Here is a 23,804-nt window from a genome sequence, read left to right on the forward strand (position 1 = left end):
TCCCTGATGAAATTACTAGTCCCAGCAAGCACTGTGGAGCCTGAAAATCACATATTACATATCCTGATATCTTTTGCACACAGGTTGTGTGACTCACTCCTTGGAAGGAAAGTTATGACCAACCTAGACAGTATATTAAAAAGCAGAGACATTACTTTGCCAAAAAAGGTCCATCTAGTCAAGGCTATGGTTTTTCCAGTGGTCATGTATGGATGTGAGAGTTGGACTGTGAAGAAAGCTGAGCGCTGAAGAATTGATGCTTTTGAACTGTGATATTGGAGAAGACTCTTGACAGTCCCTTGGACTGCAAGGAGATCCAACCAGTCCATCCTAAAGGAGATCAGTCCTGGCTGTTCATTGGAAGGACTGATGCTGAAGCTGAAACTCCAATACTTTGGCCACCTGATGCGAAGAGCTGACTCATTGGAAAAGACCCAGATGCTGGGAAAGATTGAGGGCAAGAGAAGGGGGTGACAGAGGATGAGATGGTTGGATGGCATCACTGACTCAATGGATATGAATTTGAGTAAACTCTGGGAGTTGGTGATGGATAGGGAGGCCTGGCATGCTGTGGTTCATGGAGTTGCAAAGAGTTGGACAAGACTGAGTGACTGAACTGAACTGAACTGTGTGACTCAGAAGTAAGAGCAAGTGAGATTACAAAACCTTTTCAGGTAAATCAGCAAGTTTGAGCCCACAGGTTGTGCCTGTGTTTGATCTGCATATAACTGATGATGCAAATTTGAGGCAAGCACTTCTGCATACAAAAGGCCTTCTTCAGGAACAGAACTGCTGTGTAATTAGAAAGTATGCAGGTAGAGAATAAAATAATCTTGGAAATAAGAGGTCTTGGCCAGCCCTTGCTCTTGAATATGGTCACCTTCTTGGAAATGGAGATTCTGCAGAAGGAAAGCTGCTTTACAAAAAAGGCACAAAAACAGCCAGTTTCTGAAAGAGACATCACAAAATAACCAATGGTATTCACTGCTCTCCCAACTGGTCAACCCATTTATCCCAGGAAAAAGATAACATAAAAGAATGGATAGGATGAGACTTCCCTGGTGTTCTGGTGGTTAACAATCCACCTTGCAATCCAGGGCAGTTCAATTCCTGGGACGAGAACTAAGATCCCACCTGCTGGACGGCAACTAAGCCCCCTGTCAGGCAACTACTGAAACCAACTGCTCTGGTCCCACTGTGCCCCAACTACCGAGTCCCTGCCCTGAGACTAAAGATCCCGCATGGCATAACTACAACCCAACCAGTCCATCCCAAAGGAAACCAGCCCTGAATATTCACTGGAAAGACTGATGCTGAAGCTGAAGCTCCAATACTTTGGCCACCTGATTTGAAGAACTGACTCATTGGAAAAGACCCTGATCCTGGGAAAGATTGAAGGTGGGAGGAGAAGGGGATGACAGAGGATGAGATGGTTGGATGGCATCACCAACTCAATGGACGTGAATCTGAGTAAACTCGGGGAGTTGGTGATGGACAGCAAGGCGTGGCGTGCTGCAGTCTATGGGACGGCAGAGAGTCAGACACGACTGAGCGACTGAACTGTACTGCTGCTGCTGCTGCTAAGTCACTTCAGTCATGTCTGACTCTGTGCGACCCCGCAGATGGCAGCCCACCAGGCTCCGCAGTCCCTGGGATTCTCCAGGCAAGAGCACTGGAGTGGGTTGCCATTTCCTTCTCTAATGCATGAAAGTGAAAAGTGAAAGTGAAGTCTCTCAGTTGTGTCCCACTCTTCTCCACCCCATGGACTGCAGCCTACCAAGCTCCTCCCTCCACGGGATTTTCCAGGCAAGAGTACTGGAGTGGGTTGCCATTTCCTTCTCCTGAACTGAACTGAACAGAGCTAAATTAAAAAAGGGGAAAAAAAAAAAAAAAAAACAGTGGATTGAAGGAGCCTGAACCAAGTTGCGTGGAAAGGCTTTGGAAAGGTGGAAGTACTGTTTGTAAAGATCTGAGGAAAAAAGAAGGGTTTTGGAGGGGCGCACTCCGAGGTGTTCCCCGGAATAACCATATAACTGCTGTGATAGTCACTCAGTCGTGTCTGACTCTTTGTGACTCCATGGACTGTAGCCCACCAGGCTCCTCAGTCCGTGGGATTCTGCAGGCAAGAATACTGGAGTTGGGTTGCCTTTTCCTTCTCCAATAACCATACAAAGCAAGTTTAAAACTCTAAAGGTGGGGGGAGGCGGTGGTGCAGGACCTGACAAAGTCAGCTTTGAAGGCAACCCGGATTACGTCTGAAAAAGCCCACAGTCGCCTTCTCTTGCTCCGGTGTCACAGCAGAGCCAGCATGGGGCGAGGCTAGGGGTGGGGCAGCGGCTGGTCTGGGCGGGGCACGCTTTGGGGGCGCTGTCCCTCGGCTCGCACGCAGCCCCTCGCGGCGCCCCCTCCCGGCCACGCTGAAGGTGCGCCCTCCGGCTTCCCCGGCCCCCCACCCCACCCCGAGGTGCCTCACCATCCGAGCCCAGAGGGAACCAGGGACAAGAAACTCTTTTCCCTGATGTCACAAAAGCATGAAAGAAGGGGCGCCCCCTCCCCACCCGAAGTCAAGCACTGATCCCTCCCCACCCCACCCCCGCAGCCGCGAGCTTCGGCTTCCCTGCTTTGCAGGCTTTATCTCCGAGAATAACTCAAGACGGCTCGGGAGGAATGGTGGGAACCGGGGGCTAACCCTAACCCTCCCGGACCTCTAGCGCCCCACTTTTCCAGTTTCGTGTTGGAGGGGTGGGGTTTGCCTTGGCTGTTTCTGCATTGGCTGGGATTTGAGGAGGACGGGGTGCGGGGGCATTGGAGAGATGCTTCCCTCTACCCCCTTAATCCGGGCGATCTGGAGCGACACGGGTGATGAAAAGGGGCGGCGAGTGGGCTTTCCCAGGTCTCCCGCGCCGTCCCCCGCTCCCCGCCCCCCCCCCGCCTCTCTCGGAAAGCGCTGTGCGGCCGCTTTGCCTCCAGCGCGCGGCGCTGCGCTCGCTTTGATCGCTTCGTGCGCTGCCAGCCGGGTTCGGCCAGCCGCCTGGAACTGAGGACCATTCTTCGAATCTGCGGCTTTCATGACGTCTCCCTGCGTGGTCCAGCACTTTTCTCCTAGCCAGGGATTTTTTTTTTTTTTTTTCCTTTCCGCCACTCTCGCCTTTCCCCCCCTTCCCTCTCTCCACCCGGTCTCCGCCCCCCCTCCCCCGCCCCTGCTCGATCGCACACCCCTCCGCCCCTCGCTTGGCACCCCCGGCGCCCAGCCCGGCTCTCCGCTCGCGGCCAGAGGGAGCCACTTCCAAGACGGCCGGCCGCACCTGGCCGGAGAGGCTGGGCGGGCGGAGGGGTGGGGACCCGCGGGAACCTGGAAGCTAGACCCGGAGCTGGCTGCGCCGCGAGGAGAATGGAGTCTCCTAACCGCCTCCCGGGGCCGATGTGAGATTTGACCATCTGAAAACCCCGGTTTTGTTCTTTTTATGTGGGTTTTGTTTTTTTTTTCTTGTCTTTTTTTTTTTTTTTTTTTCTCCCCTCGCTCTCCATCGTGTAAGTGAATTATTAAAGCTTGCTCCGCTCCAGGAGAGAGGATCTTGATTGAATGAAGCCACCCGGTCCGCAGCAAGGTAAGCGGTGCGCTGAGTTGCTGGCAGGCGAGAAGCTGGCTTCGACCTGGGCAAGAGGTTTCGTGCCCTCTGGTCCCCACTTCCCCCTCCCCAGCTTCCGCCGCTGCATGCATCTCCACTCTGATGAGAAACGGGGTATGCCCAAATCAAGGGACAGGCGAGAGAGAAGCAGGTTACATAACAGAAGGGAAATCTGTTTCATACGGTTCTCATTAGCGACTGAAAACTCTCAAGGGGGGCGGGGGGGGGGGGGTGGGGAGAGGAGGGGTCTGCATGCTCAGGGCTCGGAGAAACCCCGTCAGTGATTACAGACATCATTTCAACATTCGTTGGCAAAGATGAAACGCAGGGACGGACTGGCAGGGGTGGCTTGCTGTGTAGTCATTCACAGTTGGGAGAAGCCCATCGTCTTTGTGGAAAGCTGTATCCTTGTTCTTTGCCTAGAGGAGAGGAGGAGAGAGACGGAGAGAGAAACATGAGAAGGAGGGAAAGAAAAAAGTGAGGGGTGGGAAGAAAGAAACCGAGAAGGGGAAACAATAACTCCCAATGTCCTCGATCAGTATAACCAGTCATGATATAATAACTAACAACAGTGATAGGACGCTGTCCCCAGAAGTAAGCTGAATTGTTTTGTAATTATAAGAGGGGAAAAATCACCACCAACAACAAAAAACCTCTAAATGATAAAATGAGATGTTTACTGCATTTAGGGGATTGGGTGAATCCTCTGGCTTGCTTCCTCCTGGGTATATGTTCATTTGCATCAAGACATTGAGCTTGAATGAGTTTTTAACAGAAATAACATTAGTATTCCCCAAACCCAATAAAACCTTTGAGTCAATCCACAGGTACATCTCTTGTACCAGGTTCAATATGGAGAGGCTCTTAGAGAGGAAACATAGCTTGACAAACACAGCCACAGTAATGGGGTGAGATTAGTGTAGAAACAAAATACCAGAATTTTCTGAAGAATCCTGCCTCCACTCCCCAAAGAGGAAGGGGGGGGCGGGTGAAACTCCCATGTGCAGGAGTTGGAGATTTATCATTCGGTTAGCATGTCTACTGACTGCTTTTATCCAAAGTCTGCTGGTCACAAGGAGCCCCCACAGAACCGGGTACAATGCCACATTTCAGCCAGCACCATTCCCTGCCTACCTTTCTTCTGCTGGAAAATGGAGGAGAGGGATGCCCAGGAGCTGCTTAAAAAGAAGGGGCTTGCTATAGTCAGGGCTGAGCTAACTAAGCTTCGCCCATTTTGCCTGGAGAAAAAAAAGAGAGAAAGAGCTCAAGTCTCCATGGCGACCCAGGTGGGAGGGGGAAAGTGACTCCGGTTACAAATAAACGTTGGACAAAACTTTCCCAGATCCGAGCAAAGAAATAAGGCAGCCAAGTGTCCTGCGGAGGGTCCCAGGGCATGGGCTTTGCCCAGCTCCTAGCCGGCAGCCTGCGAGGGGATGTCTAGAACTAGCCGGGCCCCATCAAATCTCCCAAAGTTGATCCGGGGACGCTGAACCGGTTGGGCAGCGAGTTTCGCATTCAGCACCAAGGCCAGAGCCCAGGCGGCCGGCTTCCCACCATCTGACCCGCTTCCACAACGAACACTCTTCGTTCCTTTCGGTCGTGGGAAGTCAATCCCTCTCCATTAAGGACCGCTTCCCTTGCCCGTGCAGAATCTGGATATATGATTATCCACGGAATTGCGTGGGACAGAGGAGCTTGCAAATCATCCATTTCACGCATGGCAGTGCATCAGAATAGCCATGCAGAGAACATTGAAACAGCAGAGGATCCGAGCTGAGCTGAGAATGGGGGAAATCCCACCCTCGGGGGAGGAAAGGGACACACACATACACTCGCACACACTCGCGCTCGCGCAAGCCACGGATCAGTCCCTGATGAGAGTTGCCTAGTTTCAGCCGAGCCCCTTTTGCTTCAAAAGCGTTCATTCATCCCTCACCCTCCCTCCCTTTCTCTCTCTCTCTCTCAACTTTTTTGTCGGGCGTAGAGGGCAGAAAGGGAGCACTATGGCCAGGGAGATACCAGCCAACCAACTGCCGTCTAGGAGTCCTGAGACCCAGGAGGGTGGAGAAATAGTGTGTTCTTAGTCCAGACCGCTAGACTTCTCAGCAGAGCTGGTGAGCATCAGGAAAGGGAATCTGGGTGCGTCTGTGAGATGAGACCCAGTGTCTAACTTCAAGTCAGCATGTGAGCAGAGCAACTACATCTCTAAGGTTGCAGGCATAGCAAACAGGAGGAGTCACTTCTCTTAATAGAAGCGAGGAAGAAATTGTGCCAGAGGGGACGATTATTATCATTCCATTTCCATTTGCGCATTCATACAAGGGAAACGGGTAAGTTCCTCTCACCGTTCTGTGTTCACCTTAGGCAAGACTGGTCTCTGCCCTCCTCTCCTCAATTTTGGTACCAGGTCCTCAAACTACCTTCCCCCAGACTGATACTGATAAGGAAAAATAGTAAAGTGGCAGTACCATTTTGAATAGCAAGCTTTTAAAGGGGGGCATTCAGGTGCTACAAGGCACAGTTTCAATTGCAGTGCCCAGTCAAGGTTTGGCAACTGGATGGAAATGCTAGTAAAGAATCTGCAGTTCACTTGGATGTCATTCTCTTTTGAGGGTGTTTTTATACGTGTGTGGTCTTGAGCCAGTTCTGGATTGTTGTTTACAAAGGTAAGCAAGATGTATCCTGGTTTTCCTTGCTGGGCATTTCATTGCTTTCCAAAGATGAGGCATGCAGAGCACTCATGACTTGGATAAAGCAGTGTGTTTATACTTTCCAATCTTTTTTATTTTCTCGTGATTGCTAGTGAAAATGAAAGCAGTCTGTTCCAAATCTGGGCAAAGGGTGAGATGTTACACTGCACTTACATTTCATTCCTGGTGGATATTGACTAGTTTATCTATAGTTAAATGTATAAAAGCATTGCTACCTAAAGTAGAAAGAGGTGATGCATGGAGTATTATTGGGACTGGAACAAGGCAGCTTACTCTGCCTTTGCTTCATCTGATCCCACCAGCAGAAAGAAAGTGGATGTTCCTTATGATGATAAAGTCAGATAAGAATATAAATTATTAGTAAAGTTGAATTTCTCTCATTAATTTCTTTTTTAAAAAAAGGCAGAAACGTAAATGATCTAAGTGAAACTGTTCAATCATCCTTAGTTGTGGTAGATTCCATGTTCATGTATTCAGTGCTTATTTACCAGACTGTGGTTTGCTTTCTTCTTGGATGGTTAATTGCTAAGCAAAGTGTCATGATGCCCTGATGGCAGTCAGTGGCATATCCCAAATAATTGATTTACCCATTTCAAGTAGGATTTGTTAAGAAGAGCAACTTAAGTCTATTCATGCGCCCTTGGAGCTGTTTTGTAATTTTTTGATATAATTTTGATACCTCACCATGGTATTTCCTGAACATCAGTGTAATATATTCACTTGCATGACCCAGGTGTTTGTTTAATATGCAGGACCAGCACTGGCTGTTTCCTTTGAGTATATAGTATTGCTTCCATTCACTCTCATACGCTTCCCTATTCTCACAAATTACCCTTAGTTTACAGGATAAAAGAGAAAATAAAACATGAGAATAACTGTTTAATAAGCAAAAAGAAATTCATTGGAATTTAAAAATCAGTAAAGATAAGAGGGGAGAGAGGGATAAATTAGGAGTTTGGAATTAAGAAATATTTATATTAATATAAAATAGATAAACAACAGAGACCTACTGTATAGCACAGGGAACTACATTCAGTATCTTGTAATAACCTATAGTGGAAAAGAATCTGAAAAAAAGAATATACATATATATTCATATGTATGTATATGTATAATATATACAGAACTTAATCACCTTCCTATATACCTGAAACTAACACAACAGTGTACATCAATACTATACTTCATTTTTTTCTTGAGAAAGTAAATACAGCCTTATGGAAGCTTAACTCCATTCACAGATAGAAAATTTTACTTTCTTCAAGGGTTTAATAATGTTGATAAAATGAATTTTCTTGAAAACAAGATAAGCCCTCTTTTTCAAAATGAGCAGGTAGGCAAGATAAAGCTTTTCTTTTTATCACTAGCTATTCCTTAACCAAATGATACATAAATAATATATTGGTTAATAAGGGAAATGGACCAGAGAGAATCAGAACAGGGGGAAGGAAGGGAGCTCGGAGAGAAGGCAGTTATTTATTTATTTAATTATTTATTACCAGATTTAAAGTGGTGGTACTTTTCAAAGCAAGGTGGTTTTTTTTAAGTTCATTGCAACAGAATTTTAAGGTTGATGGAACAGAGATGTTTAAGTTCAACAAATTTGGATTTGGCTTACTAAGATGGCATTCATTCTTTCTTTTATTTTCAATAATTGTCATTTAAGTACCAAGAGAGAATTGGTTCACACAGATTTTTGTAAAATTATTAAATTCAGTAGTATTAATCAAAAGGGAATTGGTAAAGTTGAAAAATTATGGAGACACTTCTGTTGAATTCAGATTATTTTCCCTTCATTGTACTTAAGTATTTAAAGAGGTAGGAAAATAGCATGAAATAATTTGGGATAAAATACATTTTTAAAATATATTTAAAATAATTTGTCCTAGAAATAATCAGAACCCTATAGAAAGAAGAGATCATGATAACTGTAGTTAGTGCCCGAATGGTATTCTGACTCTCCTCTGACAAAGGACTATAATACACCCACACTTGATAACATTTTACTGGCACTAATTAATAATACAACATTATTTCCTTCCAACAAAGAAAGACAATGTTATCTTAAAAAGAATATTCAGTATTCCCTAAACTACAGCTTTGATCTAACCATACCTGCTAATCAACTGTAGATGCCCAATTATTTATTTATTACTGAATTGAATAGTTATTTAAACAAAACCCCAGAGGCTGACTTTTCTCCTTGCACAATGTTCAAACAACCATTCAAATCTCTTTTTTCCAGACGCATTAAGACCATCAATCAGCTTTCCTACTTACAGTGTATGAAGTTAACCCCAATTTTTAATGAAATGGCTGTTTAATTCATGTTTTCACAGATGAATCCAGGTCAGATTAATCCCGGTAACCTCTTCAGTCTATCATTTCTTAGTTCCTCTTGATGCCTGCACTTAGGACCAGGGACCATACAGAACTGGTAGCTCTTTCAGATACTATTCACTGCCAAACTCCCAGTCACAGAGATGTGGTCACCAGTGTGAAAACCTTACAAAGTGAATCAGCAAATGAATCAATAAGATCCGCATCCGTGCCAACATTTTTTTTTTCCCAACAAGGTTGGGAGAGGGACTGAAACTGAACATTTTATATGCGTTGTGAGAGAGACATCTGCAAGTTAAGTTTTAATCCTTGTGCTGTGTCCGTTTTCTCTTTAAACTTACAGGCATTCTTACCCAGAATGAGAACATAACTTTTTTTTTTAATGATGCTGTAAATTTGCATCATATCATCCAACAGGAATGTGTGCACATGTGACAGTATGCCTGAGAGGTGTTGTTTGGTGGTGAAGAACACAGACTCTGGTATCTAACTAACTGCATTTGCATCAAGTTCTAGATTTATCTGTCAGCTTTTACTAGGTTTAATGCAATAGCAACCATTCCAACCTCCCAGTGACTTAACAAAACAAAGTTTGTTTCTCCCCCAAATTATATGCCTTTGCTGGTCAGGTGTGACCCTGCCCCTCAGGTCTTCTTCATTCTGGGATCCCGGCTAAAGGACCCGTCTGATCTGGAACTTTCCATTCCAGTGTCAGAAAGAAAGGAGAATGCCACATTAGGCAATGGCTCTTAAAAGTCCTGCCCAGATATGACACAAGTTATCCACTCACATTCCGTTGACCAAAAACAAGCCACGTGCCATGCCGATGCCAATGGTCAATGACATGGAGATGTATATTACTCCCATGGGGAGGTACTACAAGTCACATAGCAACAGGTGGAGATGTATCACCTTCTTACAGAGAAGGCAGTGATAACTGGTGACAGTGATATAATCTGTGGTGGTAACTGAGTGACCCTGCTCTACTTCAAGCTCTTGGTTTGCCTAAAGTGGAAGTAATAATAGTATCTACTTCAGAGATGTTATGAGGATGAATGTGATAGTGAAGTTCTTAGCACAATGTCCAGAACAAAGTAGTCACTATATAGGTAGTAGATGCTATTATTTACTTGTTACAATGTGTCATTAAATTCCATCCTCAATGAGGTTATGTGGACTCTATTAATTAGATAGCTGCTGCAATGGGAAAATCCCTAAATCACATAGCTGCTTAGCGAAATAGAAAATTATTTTTCATCCGTGTGAATCTAATTGGCAGAGGCCATACCAGCACCCACAGGTATGGACACTTTATTTATCTTTAACACCTGACTTCCATGATCTCCTGAGTGTTTCATATGCAGTTGGCAGATAGGGAAAGGGAGGGATAGATGATTATGCAGAAGATTTTCAGTGGTACAAGTCTGGAAGTAATTCTTTCAGTCTTGCCATATTCTGTCACCACACCTAACTGCAAGGGTAGCTGGAGACAGTAGTTTAGCTCTATGCCCAGGAGGAAGGCAAACTGGTAGGGTGAACAATTTGAGTCTTTGACATATATACCCAATATTAAGCATGCAGATTTGATTACTGTGATATAAATGTCTGATATCAAAGAAATACAGTTACTATGGGTCAGGAATAGAGTGGAGCAGAGCAGATGATTTGTCCCAGTGGTGAAAAGATCCCTGGTTGAAAATAGTGTTTTGTTGAGCCCCTGAATCTTTCTTAAGTGGTGTATTTTCTTAGTTAATTTATAGTTACTTTACTATATTGTGGTGGTTTTTGCCATACATCAACATGATTTTAGTTGGGATCTTTTGACTTTAGGGGCTTCCCAGGTGGCCCCAGTGGTAAAGAACCTGCCTGCCAAGGTGGAAAACATACGCGACACCAGGTTCGATCCCTGGGTCGAGAAGATCCCCTGGAGGAGGGCATGGCAACCCACTCCAGTATTCCCGCCTGGGAAATCCCATGGACAGAGGAGCCTTGGTGGGCTACAGTCCACAGAGTTGAAAAGGGTTGGGCATGATTGAAGTGACTGAGCATGCACGATGTCAGGAGTAGGCGTATTTGTTGCTTACAAAAGAGATGCAAACCCATACTGTTTGCCTTCTGGTAGCCAAACCATTAAAGGAGACACAAAGAAGAGCCATCTTCACAAGATATGCTTGGAAGCAAGTTTCCAATCCTGACAGTGACACCCACGTTGTGTCTCAGAAAGCTGAAGAATTAGATGCTGTCTTCCAATATCTGCTACTTGCTGTTGACTAGCGATTTGCATTGTGTTTTGAATCACATAAACATCTACAAGGTTAGATACATGCTCTGAGTTTAGGTTGAATTAATCCAGCAATAGTCAGTGTTCTTCTGAAAATAGACCATGTAATTTGTAAGTAGTCTTAGAGAACTCCTGCCTGCCTCAAGCATAGAACGTACCTTGGGAATCTAAAAACTATACCTTGTACCCAGAAGGAAGAGATTGGCTTTAATGCTACATATACATTTAGAAGGGGCTTCCCTGATGACTCAGATGATAAGGAATCTGCCTATAATGCAGGACACCTGGGTTTGATCCCTGGGTCAGGAAGATCCCCTGGAGAAGGGAATGGCTACCCACTCCAGTATTCTTGCCTGAATTCCATGAAGAGGAGCCTGGCGGGCTATAGTTCATGGGGTTGCAAAGAGCTGGACACAACTGAGCCACTAACACTTTCACTTTTTCATACATTTAAAAAAGAGAAATGTCAGAAGGAGATGCGTGAGAAAGCAACGTGGTGGTGATCCATAATGCTTCCAGCTCTTTTATATCATTCCGTTTCTCCAGCCAAAGGGCCAAAGCCCTGGTCCATTCAGGCAGGGCCAAGGTTGCCAATCTGAAACAGTGAACACCCTATTCATCCTTCTATGGGGCAGTTACACTGGATTGGAGAACTCTTGAACACTGTAAATATCTTACCATTGCAAAATGAATAACATCTCACAGCGGAACTTGTATTTAATGAATTGAGTATCCTTGAAAAGAGGCATTATTTCACTACCACTGTTACCAAAAGTAGGGTCTGGCTGCTCACTGCTCAAAAGCCAATGAAGAGGTCAGGAAAGTGGAAAGGAAAGTTGGTCTTATTTTGGATGCCGGCAACTGGCGGGGGAGGCAGACTTCTGTCCGAAGGCTGACTCCCCCTTCATTGACAGTGGGCAAGAGCGTTTGTAGACAGAGGGAGGGGGCTACATGCAGAAGTCATTTTGAAATTGACAGTCAGCTCTAACCATCATCTTGAAATTGATCATCGGGGTGGTCTGACCAGCATTGTCTTGATTGTTTTATGTACAGTTAACCTTCAGTCCCAGGGTCGGTTTTTTTCCACTTTTTGAGGCCATTTCTTACGGCAGCCTATGTCACGGCTACGTCTGGTCATCATGTAGTTAACTTATCCACCTGGTGGGGGTCTCACAGGTAGACAGCTACCACTAGGTCCTATGACAGCTTACAGGATATGGCTCAGAATATTATCTGTGGCCCTTGAGAAGGAACTAAAGGCCTTTGACTATGCTCAAAGACTAAACTATAATTATTTGACCTCCTTTGAGTGTCTTCCTTTGTTTCTCTGTATTCTCATTTTCCTGATTAAACTTTTTTTTTTTTTTTTTGCCAAAGTTTGTTTTACCAGACCAAAAGGCAGGCTGAAAACTTGGGGCTGGTAGGAGCCAATTACCATAGGGTTCTGCTGTTCCACCAGCTCCTATCATTTCAACCTAGAAGGGATATAACCTGACTCAGTGGCTTACAGAAGGGTGCAATTAGGATGGTAGATAAGTCTAAACTGTGTAAAGTAAGAAACAGATGAAGGAATTGTGGGTGTTTCTCCTAAAGAATTCTTGAGTGAAGGGCAAGAGGGTCATTTTAAGGTATCTTGATATTTGAAGATGAAGGAGAAATTGGAGTTGCTCTGCTGGCCTCTACAGATACAAGTAGGACCTAGTGGTAGAAGTTACAAAGTGACATATTTCCATTCAGTATAAGAAAGAATGTTCTATAGTCAGAGCTAGGCAGGGCCGATATAATCTATTCTCTCCATTTGCGCAGCTCTGAATTCCCCATCTCTGGAAGGCACAAAGGAGGGAGGAGTTAAGAAATGCGGTTGACATGCTGCCTGTGTTTTGAATTCTCTACCAATGCAAAGAGCTTCCAGGTCCCATGTGATGACCTACAGTTTCCATGGATCCCAGTGATGACCTACAGTTTCGGTCTACAGATCAGACTGGACCTCTATGAGGTCCATAGAGTGGGCTATGATGGTCATTCTATGAGGTCATCGTTTTGTGGGGAACCCATCATTTCTCTAAGAGAGAAAGGAGTCGTATTTCTCCAAAATGACATTTCAGTCCATACACAAAATGTGTGGTCAGTGAGAGCAGGCCTGGAATGTAGGGACCACATGATAGGCTGTATCTATGGGACTCATCACTCAAGGAAAAGACTTATCCATCTGATTGATGTTGTCAGTACCTCTCTATCTGCAATCAACAGGTAGGACATGAAATACCTCTTTGGAGGTATCTCATGGCACTCTGGGGGCTTCCCAGGTGGCCCTAATGGTAAAGAATCCACCTGCCGATGCAGGAGACGCAAGAGACATGGGTTCGATCCCTGGGTTTGAAAGATGCCCTGGAGGAGGAAATGGTAACCCACTCCTATATGTTTGCCTGGAAAATTCTATGGACAGACAAGCCTGGTGGGCTACAGTCCGTGGGGCCCCAAAGAGTCAGACACAACTGAGCACACACACACACACATCACCCTAAACCTTCTTATTTGTAAAAAGCCCCAAGTTCTTTGCAGTGTCGGGACCCCAATGACATCAGCCAGAGTAAGATTCAGATTTACAGACATTTCTTTTGTGCAAAACATGGTGTGAATAATATAAAATCCCTACTCTTAAGGAATCCAGTTTCAATAATAGCAAAGAAGGAATGGAGCCCTTCCTTTTAGGCTGTATCTTGAAGACTCACCAGTGAATACCCTAAATATATATTCACCCTCTTGGGGTGAGCAGGCCCATCGCAGTGAAACATATAAGGAGAGAGGATGCAAAGAGAAGCAAGTGAAGTGCATCTGTTACAGATATGCTGTCACAAAGGAATTTCTCCATTGAGGAGACTGCGTTAGGCAGCCCTCTTTCTCATCAGCAGCTGAGCTCCTGTCCTGGCTCCTTTCTGGCCCCAGGTGGATCTCTGTGGGCAGAAGGAAGCATCGGAGCTCGCAGAAGTCAGCTTAGGTCAGCGGTTCCCAAACTGTGTCCCAGGAACCGGAAGCAATGCTATCACCAGGGCAACTGGTTGCAAATGCTAATTCTCAAGCCCACCCCAGACCCACTAAATCAGAAACCAGGGATGGAGCAAACCATTGCCTATCTCCTCCAGGAAGTCAAACACATACTGATGTTAAGAACGACTGGCTTAGGTTCTTCTCAAACACTGACACTCTTGTAAGCTTCTTCCCGTAGTGAAGACCTCCATGCGGGTGCTCACCCGATAACTGTGTAACGTCACAACTGTAGACGGAATGCCTGTCCTTATTTTCCTCTGCATGGCCTCAGTGCCCTGGGGGAAGAGACAACGACAAAAGACTTTTGTTCCAACAGATAAAATACGCATCATCCACACTAAGTGGAGAAGATTATGGGCAGAAAGCAAGGGCTTCTCTATCGCTCTCTTTATATAAATAAACTGCTTAGTCTTTTGGAATTCCAGATAATCCATCCAGAAGGTTTTTAGTTCTTACATTAAATTAATAGTCTCATCTATTATCCTTTAAATAAAAGACGCTATCAAGAAATTAAAATGGTGTACTCTGGAGAAAAGCCACAGTACAAAAAATTGAATAGCCGGCTTATCATGGCAAACCTTTGTGCAACCGAGGGGAGAATAATTATAGTTCTATGACATTCACTTTTGTTTAAAACCTCTCTTGACCATCTGTGTATTTCCAGACACTGATCTTTAATAGCTGCCCCCCTGGATTATCATGGTGACGTGAACCAGTCAGTCAACAGAGCGTTAAGAGTATTTACTGTGTGTTGAAAAAATTTGCACAGTATCAGAGTTAAGAGTTAAATTTTATTTGGGGCAAAATGAGGACTGCAGCCTGGGAGGCAGTGTTTCAGAAAGCCCTGAGAAGTTGCTCCAAGGAGGCGAGGGCAGGAACTAGGATGGATAGGAGCTTGACAACAAAGGGCAAGTAGTTGGAGCATTAAAAAATGATTGTTGATTAAACAAAACCAGGTACCCCAAGTTAAGGAACTTGGCGCTTTTCTATGTATGGGAAGATGCAAGAGTCTGGACTCACTGAAACCATTTCTTTGATATGCACCTCACCTACCTGGGGCCAGTATGCTGTGTGTTCACATCCTGAGCTTCCTCGGGGCTCACCCTAGGGAGTGGCCTCAGGCTGATGGCTCTTAGATGGCAGGGACTTTTCAGCCCTGAGTTTCTTCAGGGGTCACTGGCTCCGGTTGGATAATGGTGACATCCTTTGTTTAACTGATATGGCCGGAAATATACCATTTATCACCTGGAAAGAAGACAAGGGAAGAAAAAGGAAAAACATCCCCATTTCAGCCCTCGCAGGCACTAGACTTTACAAAAACAGTATCATCAATGAACCAAGAATGTATACAAGACAAAGAAGCATAGCTTTAAACAAGAGAGTGCTAGGCTTTGAGTAAAGAAAGGGGAGGTTAACCAAGGCTGGTAGCAAGAGGAAACATCCAAGAATATGGTGAAAGGTAAAGGAATCTTTGAAGAAGTGGGATTTTGATGGGGAAACAGGAAAGGAAAGGCTTTTCAAATGAGAAATCAGTCTGCATGCAGAGAGTATGGGCAGTGAGGTTTGGGCAGGCAGGGTTATGGCGGACCACACCATAGAGAAAACAGAGACCAGGCATCTTGCATGGACCTTGAGTCTTAGATCTCAAGGAGTGGCATTGGTTGGGAGGCAGAGGGGAGGATACAGATTTTACTTTGTCATTTTTGTCTGTCAGCCTTGGGCACGGCAAACTTGAGAAGAAATACTGAAAACAGCCAGACACTGATAGGGAAGAAGACCTCGCGTCTTTACTCAGAATTATAAACTCCCAACAGAGAAATGGTCCCATTTGAGCGCCATCAGTGGTGCTGAAATTAGATCACTCATGAGTGGAGAGACCAGGCTGGTGATGGCTTCAGTCCAAAGAAAGCTCCAGCATTGCGTACTCCATGAGCAAGAGGGATTGCATGTGGCCGTAGTCCAGGTGTGGAGTGTCAAGCTCGTTCCAGTGGATAAATAACACGACTGGGAAGGAAGCAGAGGGAGGGCTGCCCTAGAACTGAGCTTAGAGCTGCAGTTCCGTGGTTGTCATCACCTTCACATGCAAACACTGGGCTGCAGCGTTCCAAAATGTGTCTTTGGGAATTTGTCATTCCTGAGGCATCGTGAGGACAAGGATGCCCACGGTTACATATGGGGGATTTGTTAATCTTGCCAGTAACAGGGCCTTGCTATTTTGTGATACAGAGCAGAGAGAAGAACAAACTCCTTTGACTCCTTTCTCATTTGCAAAAACAGCATTGCTTGATATTCGTCTCATAGTCATTCCTTGTCATGTATGTTGGAGTCCCACGGTTTTCACTGCCCTTGGAGTAGAACTCACTGAAGGCCTAATGGAAATCCCTGGGGATTTAGTCTGGCTCTGAACAGCATGAACGGAGCCCCCAGGAAACATGGTGTTTTAGATGGGTTGCCGCTCAATAGCCTGTCACTAACAGACCTCACACTAAGCTGTCACCAAAGAGTAAACATAAATTGGGCTTTGTATGGACCCACCTTCCTTCGGGAATAACCTCAGTGGCTTGGCCCCCTTTAGCACAAGGCCAGGTATAGATGAGATCTACCACTGTAAAAAGAGTAAAGATCATTTTTACAAGACCTCAAAATGGTAAAAATAGTGAACAACAATATGTTTATTTCAACCAATTTTATTTTTCAGAGAAATAGTTCCTTCCATCTACACTGTGGATACAAGAACCTTGATTCTTCATTCCTGTCGTGTGCAGTAGTGGAGTGTATTTTAAATTAGCCATGCTGAATCTTTTGTGAGGTTTGGCTGTCATGGGGAGAACAAAAAAGGTTATGTTGGGCACTTGGTAATGATGGTGATTATCTGGAATTCACAGATCAGAAGGAATAAATCCCCTGAAAATTCCTGGTTGTAAATAATCATCTAATCTCCCAAACAATACCAAGTGAAATGAAGTGAAGAGAAGTCACTCAGTCGTGTCCGACTCTTTGCCCACCAGGCTCCTCGGTCCATGGGATTCAGGCATGGATACTGGAGTGGGTTGCCATTTCCTTCTCCAGGGGATCTTCCAGACCCAGGGATCGAACCTGAGTCTCCCACATTGTAGGCAGATGCTTTATAGTCCGAGCTACCAGGGAAGCCCACAATGGCCCTCCCATAAAGTATGTAAATCCTGGATTTTAGAACCACTAGTCAAGAAAAAATGACATTGTAGTAACACACAAAACTAGTCTGGAAGAGGGGAATTTAATCACAATCTGTCAATCATTTTCAAATAAACCTCTGTTGTTGTTGTTCAGTTCCTAAGTCATGTCTGACACTTTGCACCCCCATGGACTTCAGCACACCAGGCTTCCCTGTCCTCCTTTATCTCCTGAAGTTTACTCAAACTCATGTCCATTGAGTTAGTGATGCCATCCAACCATCTCATCCTCTGTCATCCTCTTCTCCTCCTGCCTTCAATCTTTCCCAGCATCAGGGTCTTTTCAAATGAGTCAGTTCTTTGCATCAGGTGGCCAAAGTGTTGGAGTTTCAGCTTCAGCATCAGTCCTTCCAATGAATGTTCAGGGTTGATTTCCTTTAGGGTTGACTGGTTGGATCTCCTTGCAGTCCAAGGGACTCTCAAGAGTCCCAGTTCCAGACATCAAGGAACTGGTTGAGTCACCTGTGCCTCAGATTCTAACTACAAAATGGATCACTCTTTGCCCTTACAATATCCCCGAGATTTCACCAATGTCCAATTGCATGCGAAAAGACAAGAGAACTCCCGTTCAGTTGGCAAAGAAAGGAAATCTATCAACTAGGACCTTGAAGCCCTGAGCACAAGAGAAGGAATCTGAGACCGTGGGAGGGGGAATGGGCCATGGTTTCCAATAAAGAGGAAGAAAATGGGCCTGGACAAGATGTTCTGACAGCCTACAAATGCTTTAAAAGGAAAGGATGGTAATTTATGTGCTGTCGTCTCAGCAAATCAAAGTGATAAACGAGGTGACTTCTTGAGTTCAGAGTCCAGATCCCTAAATATGAGATGTCGATTACATTGGAAAATGCCACTGAAATTCAAAGTTGTGTGGTCACGATTGAGCCTGCTTCTCTAGCCATGGGCGTCTTTCTGTGGCCACTATTCTATGAAGACCATCCCATGGGCTTTGTCATGCAGCCACGTCCTGGGCTGATACATACCTGTCTGCTCTACTGCTCTGCTAGGCTCAAACCTTCTTTGTCAACAAGAGCTAAACTTAGACATCACTGCACTCCCTCTGTGTTTCTCCCTAAGCATGTCACGGAAGAGTCATTCAATATGTGGTATTTCAATAATATTTCTATGATGCCTAAAGCTTTCCAATTCCAATAGAAATATTCAGTGCATGCATGCTCACTTGTGTCTAATTCTTTGCAACCCCATGGACGGTAGCCCACCAGACTCCTCTGTCCATGGGATTTTTCAGGCAAGAATACCAGAGTGGGTTGCTGTTTCCTACTCCAGGGGATCTCCCCAACTCAGGGATTGAACCTGCTTCTCCTGCAGCTCTTACATTGGCAGGCTGGTTCTTTACCCCTGAGCCATTTGGGAAGTCCATAGAAATATTTGAAGCTGTTGAAACTATTTAAAGAGAGCTCTCTTTGGAAGATGAATACAGACTGTATCATCCCAGGTAGTCAATTGTAGCCATCTCCAAAAGTTCAGTAAAGGCCACCTGAACAAGAAATAAAACACTCATATTTTGTAGATGGAGGCCAGAGGGGAGACATAAGAGAGAATGAGTGTCTTCTACTCTTAGTATCTTGATCAAGCAAATACATCTATTTTGGCTGCCGTGCACACACAGGTGAATGAACAAGGAAAGGGATTAGTGTGGGTTTCAGATGGGACCAAGTGAGTAACATTCTCACTTTTCTCAGTCATATAAAAATCTAAGCTCAGTCATTTCCAGGTCATTGGTTTCCGACATATCTATGCTGGCCTAAGCCCTCATACTATTAAGCATAACATATTTCCTCTCAAGAAGCCTAAGAGATTGGCATTAATGTTGAGTCATGCGGTTTGTAGATTGAGTTTTGACGGATACTGAGCCTTGTTAGATGAGTTATTGAACTTCTTTCTCTATCAGATTTCCCAGCTATAGAGTAGGGATGATTCAGGGAAATAAACTCAATAAATTAGTGAGCTATTTTTCCTATCCCCTGCTTCTAAAAGGATATGGAAAATTATAATGTGCAGTTTAATGATTTTACATTTTTTAAAAATGCCAAGGGAAGATGTTCAGGATGCAGATGCTCCTTGGAGCCTCTAATGGTGAAATAAGTTTCACCTATTTACTCTTTGACATGTGTAGAATAATGCCCCAAATACACCATGGGCACCCACAGCATCAAAGGCTGAGCTGTGCCCAGCCTAGCACACTCAAACACAGGGAAGTGAGCACATGGGTTAGAACAATGTCTAACAACTGAATTTGAAATCCTAGGACTCCTAGGTTTAAATTCTCTTTACTCCTAGGTGGAATAGATAATCCAAATAATTCACTTAAACAAAACCACCTCATTCCTCAAGCATTTTCAACCATCAAAACCTTACAGCAAATTTTAATATTGAATCTTGTTGATACAGTTCAGTTCAGTTCAGTCGCTCAGTCCTGTCTGACTCTTGGCGACCCCATGAATTGCAGCACACCAGGCCTCCGTGTCCATCACCAACTCCCAGAGTTTATTCAAGCTCATGTCCATTGAGTCGGTGATACCATCCAACCATCTCGTCCTGTGTCGTCCCCTTCTCCTCCTGCCTTCAGTCTTTCCCAGCATCAGGGTCTTTTCAAATGATTCAGCTGTTCGCATCAAGTGGCCAAAATATTGGAACTTCAACTTCAACATCAGTCCTTCTAATGAACACCCAGGATTGATCTCCTTTAGGATGTACTGATTGGATCTCCTTGCAGTCCAAGGGACTCTCAAGAGTCTTCTCCAACACTACAGTTCAAAAGCATCAAATCTTCAGTGCTCAGCTTTCTTTATAGTCCAACTCTCACATCCATACACGTTGGTACAAGTCAGTATCAAAATGTACAGAAGCTTATGTATGAAGCTGGAGAAAGTGAAAGTGTTAGTTACTCAGTCATGTCTGATTCTTTGCAACCCCATGAACTATAGCCCACCAGGCTCCTCTGTCCATAGGATTCTCCAGGCAAGAATACGGAGTGAGTTACCATTCCCTTCTCCAAGGGATCTTCCTGATCCAGGATCAAATCTGGTTCTCCCGAATTGCAGGCAGATTCTTTACCTTCCGAGCCACCAGGGAAGAGAGTCTCCACATTTATACCTAAATAACCTTGTAACTTATAGAACAATATTTTATGTATGGTTTCCATGCAAGTGGCACTGTTTGGATCCATCCTGGTGAAATTTCTACCAATAGAAATGTAGAGAAATTGTATCTTGGGTGTGACTAGATTTCTGGAAATCAACCTTTTCTTGCTCTGAGATAACACTTACCTTTGAAGTAACTGGCCAATTTTAGTTCTCCAATTATTTTAACATTTCTACAAAGCCAGGAATGTTTACAGCTAATTCAGAAAACTACATAAATTTTTAGATTAACAAAGCCTGTGCTCAGATAGCTTGACTAAAGACGATAAAAGGCAGTCAGTTTGTTTTACCTGGATGTTTCTCACTTATTCATTGTACCAGTAAACTACATTCAGGGGAGGAAAATGTAAAGATTCAAATACATTTTTTGGATAAAGGAAATCAGAAGGGCAGCGTGCAGGAAGGAAGGGAGGAGAGAGAGAGCCGAGAGAAGGAAATAGCACATACAGTAAATAGATGAGTTTATTTATGTTTGTAACTAAAACTGGATCACTGTTTTTAGTATACACCATTCTGTTGCATACTTTTCTCTCCTGATAATATTGATACATCATCAGCTTCTTTCTGAGTCAGTACCTGGAGGTGGGTCATAGATGTCTTTGGCCTCACTCTCTTCTGCGGTGGGACTTTAACCCCCTTGCTGATAAACTGCCCTCCCCGGCTACTTCTTGAACATGATCTGTACTTGCCTGAGAATCAAGGGAGCTCATAATGTGCATCTCAGTCTGAAGACAGGATACAATGGGATGATATGTTCCAGGTCAAGCAGTGAGACAAGAAAAACAGGGGTAAACCCTTCTTTCCCCACCTTTTGTTCTATTCAGGCCTGCAGTGGGCTAGATGATGTCTGACACAAGAGAGGGGTTGGAAAATCTACCTTACTGAGTCCACCAATTCAAACGTTAATCTCATCCCAAAACAACGCCCCCCAAGACACACCTGGAAATAGCCTTTAATCTTGTCATCTCGTGGTGCAGTCAAGTGGACCCATAAAATTAACCATTGCATTGACCCATCCCTAGCATTGCAAACACAGTTCACAATATGAGAGTGATAGGTACTCAATATCGTTGAATAAATATGGAGAATCATTGTGACGACTGCATTGTAAGTAACTCCAAAACGTATTTACTGGGCATTTATTTTGTCTTTATTTTGGACATTTGTTTCCCTTCCTGTGTTGTCACCGCCACTATTATAAGCATCTTTGTACACAGAAGTATTATATATGTAATTGCTGGGTAAAAGGGTCAGTGGTTTTTAAAGCTCTTACAACATTTTACCAAATTGCCCTCCAGAAAGGCTGTTTACAGGCTACAGAAAGTCTACCTACCAGGGCTCCAATCCACTGATCCACTGCCCACGTAAGCAATCTCACTGGCTGCAAGAACATTAAAAGAGTTGGAACAGGTTTTTCTCAGCTGCCAGAAACTGTGCCCACTTGAGCCACTCAACCACAAGACCAGGCCATTTATAAAGAAGGAAATCATATAGACATTGGGCAAAAACTTTGCTGGGATGGAACTCAGATGATGGATACAAGTTTTCAGAGATTATATCCTGATCATTAAGCCAACTGATCCTCATAAGAACCCAGTAAGGAATGGCACACCCTGTTGACCCACTGGTAGAACCAAACCCAAGTTCAAGTGGGTGGGTGATCACCAGGATTTGTAATCAGAGTCAGGATTCCAGGCATCTGACCTTGAACTCTTCCCCTCCTCTGCTGTTTCAACATCTGAGATCCACTCTTCATCCACATTCACACTGGCCAGGAATGTCCTAAACGGGTCCTTTAGAAGAGACTTTAAGAGATTCAGCAAAACTGTGGGAGTATATTACCTTCTTAAAACTATTTTACAATTTTTAGACTTGAGGGATGTGGAGAGAAGAGGGTGATATGGAGAGAGGGAGAAAGAGTGGGATAGAGAAAGCGAGAAGGGTAGTTCTGGCCAAGGGTAGTTTTTAATAATAGCATTCATCGTCTACTTGGCCAGTGAAAGTGAGAGTCACTCAGTCGTGGCCTACTCTTTGCAGCCCCACGGACTATACATTCCACGGAATTCTCCAGGCCAGAATACTGGAGTGGGTAGCCGTTCCCTTCTCCAGGGGATCTTCCCAACCCATTTGGCCAGAGTCAACTACAATGGCCTCTGAGTTTTGTCCTCTGAGCTCACAAACTATTAATAGTTTCATTATGTTAGTGTTAGTGGCTCAGTCACTAAACTATAGCCCACCAGGCTCCTCTATCCATGGGATTCTCCAGGCAAGAATACTGGAGTGGGTCACCATTTCCTTCTCCAGAGGATCTTCTTGACCCCAGGGATTGAACCCGGGTCTCCTGCATTGAAGGTGGATTCTTTACTGTCTGAGACACCAAGGACTTACGGATAGTACATTATCAACATTTTCAAAATTTTAAAGGAAATGAAATCCACTGGGAACCATCCTCAAAAGGCACTTTGCAGTGGCCGATACAGAGTGGAATCTTCCACGACCAGTAAAGACTCTGGAGCCAGCATGATGACCATTCTAGGAAAAACAACAGAACCACAGATGCCAGGCTCAAATCAGCAGCTGAGTTACTCAGACAAACAATGCTCTGGACCAGCTTGGACGCCCCGGCCATACAGATTTAACAGATTTGTGGCGCCCCCTCCCCAACACACGGGTATGTCTTCAGAGCTTCCCAAGGGATTTTTAAAGGGCAGCCTGGGTGAAGAAGCCACAACAGCAAGTGTACACAGCCCAGCATTCAAGGTTCAGTTCAGTTCAGTTCAGTTCAGTCGCTCAGTCATGTCCAGCCCTTTGTGACCCCAGGGACTGCAGCACGCCAGGCCTCCGTGTCCATCACCAACTCCCAGAGTTTACTCAAACTCATGTCCTTTGAGTCGGTGATTCCATCCAGCCATCTCATCCTCTGTCGTCCCCTTCTCTTCTCGCCTTCAATCTTTCCCAGCATCAGGGTCTTTTCAAATGAGTCAGCTCTTCACATTAGGTGGCCAAAGTATTGGAGTTTCAGCTTCAGCATCAGTCCTTCCAACGAACAGTCAGGACTGATTTCCTTTAGGATGGACTAGTTGGATCTCCTTGCAGTCCAAGGGACTCTCAAGAGTCTTCTCCAACACCACAGTTCAAAAGCATCAATTCTTCGATGCTCAGCTGTCCATGAACAGTATTCAAGGTTTATTATATGACAATAGTAGGAATGCTCCCTTAAACCCTCTCGTGAGCTCCAGCATAGGAAGTGGTTTTCCATCTACACTCTCATTTGTTGGTGACTCCCTCAGCAAACAGGGAATGGGTCCCACTGGGCCTGAGGTGCTGTGGTACTGCTCAAGGGTTTTCCTACTGATGGGGGAGCAGAATAGGACAACTACAGCTGATGGGGATGGGATCACTGTCCCGGAGCAGGGTGAGGT

At 44.7% G+C, this 23,804-nt stretch overlaps 1 protein-coding gene across 1 annotated transcript in view; it reads left to right on the forward strand.

Annotated features, from left to right (window-relative positions):
* The first annotated feature begins 3,513 nt into the window (after window positions 1-3,513).
* Window positions 3,514-23,804, forward strand: part of KCNJ6 (potassium inwardly rectifying channel subfamily J member 6) — a 315,914-nt gene continuing 295,623 nt past the window's right edge. The window contains exon 1 of the mRNA XM_061167964.1: window positions 3,514-3,608. The gene's annotated coding sequence lies outside the window, so the exon portion shown is untranslated. The remainder of the gene's footprint in view (window positions 3,609-23,804) is intronic.

Source organism: Dama dama, chromosome 19 (genome assembly GCF_033118175.1).
Source record: "Dama dama isolate Ldn47 chromosome 19, ASM3311817v1, whole genome shotgun sequence".
NCBI classification, from domain to species: Eukaryota; Metazoa; Chordata; class Mammalia; order Artiodactyla; family Cervidae; genus Dama; species Dama dama.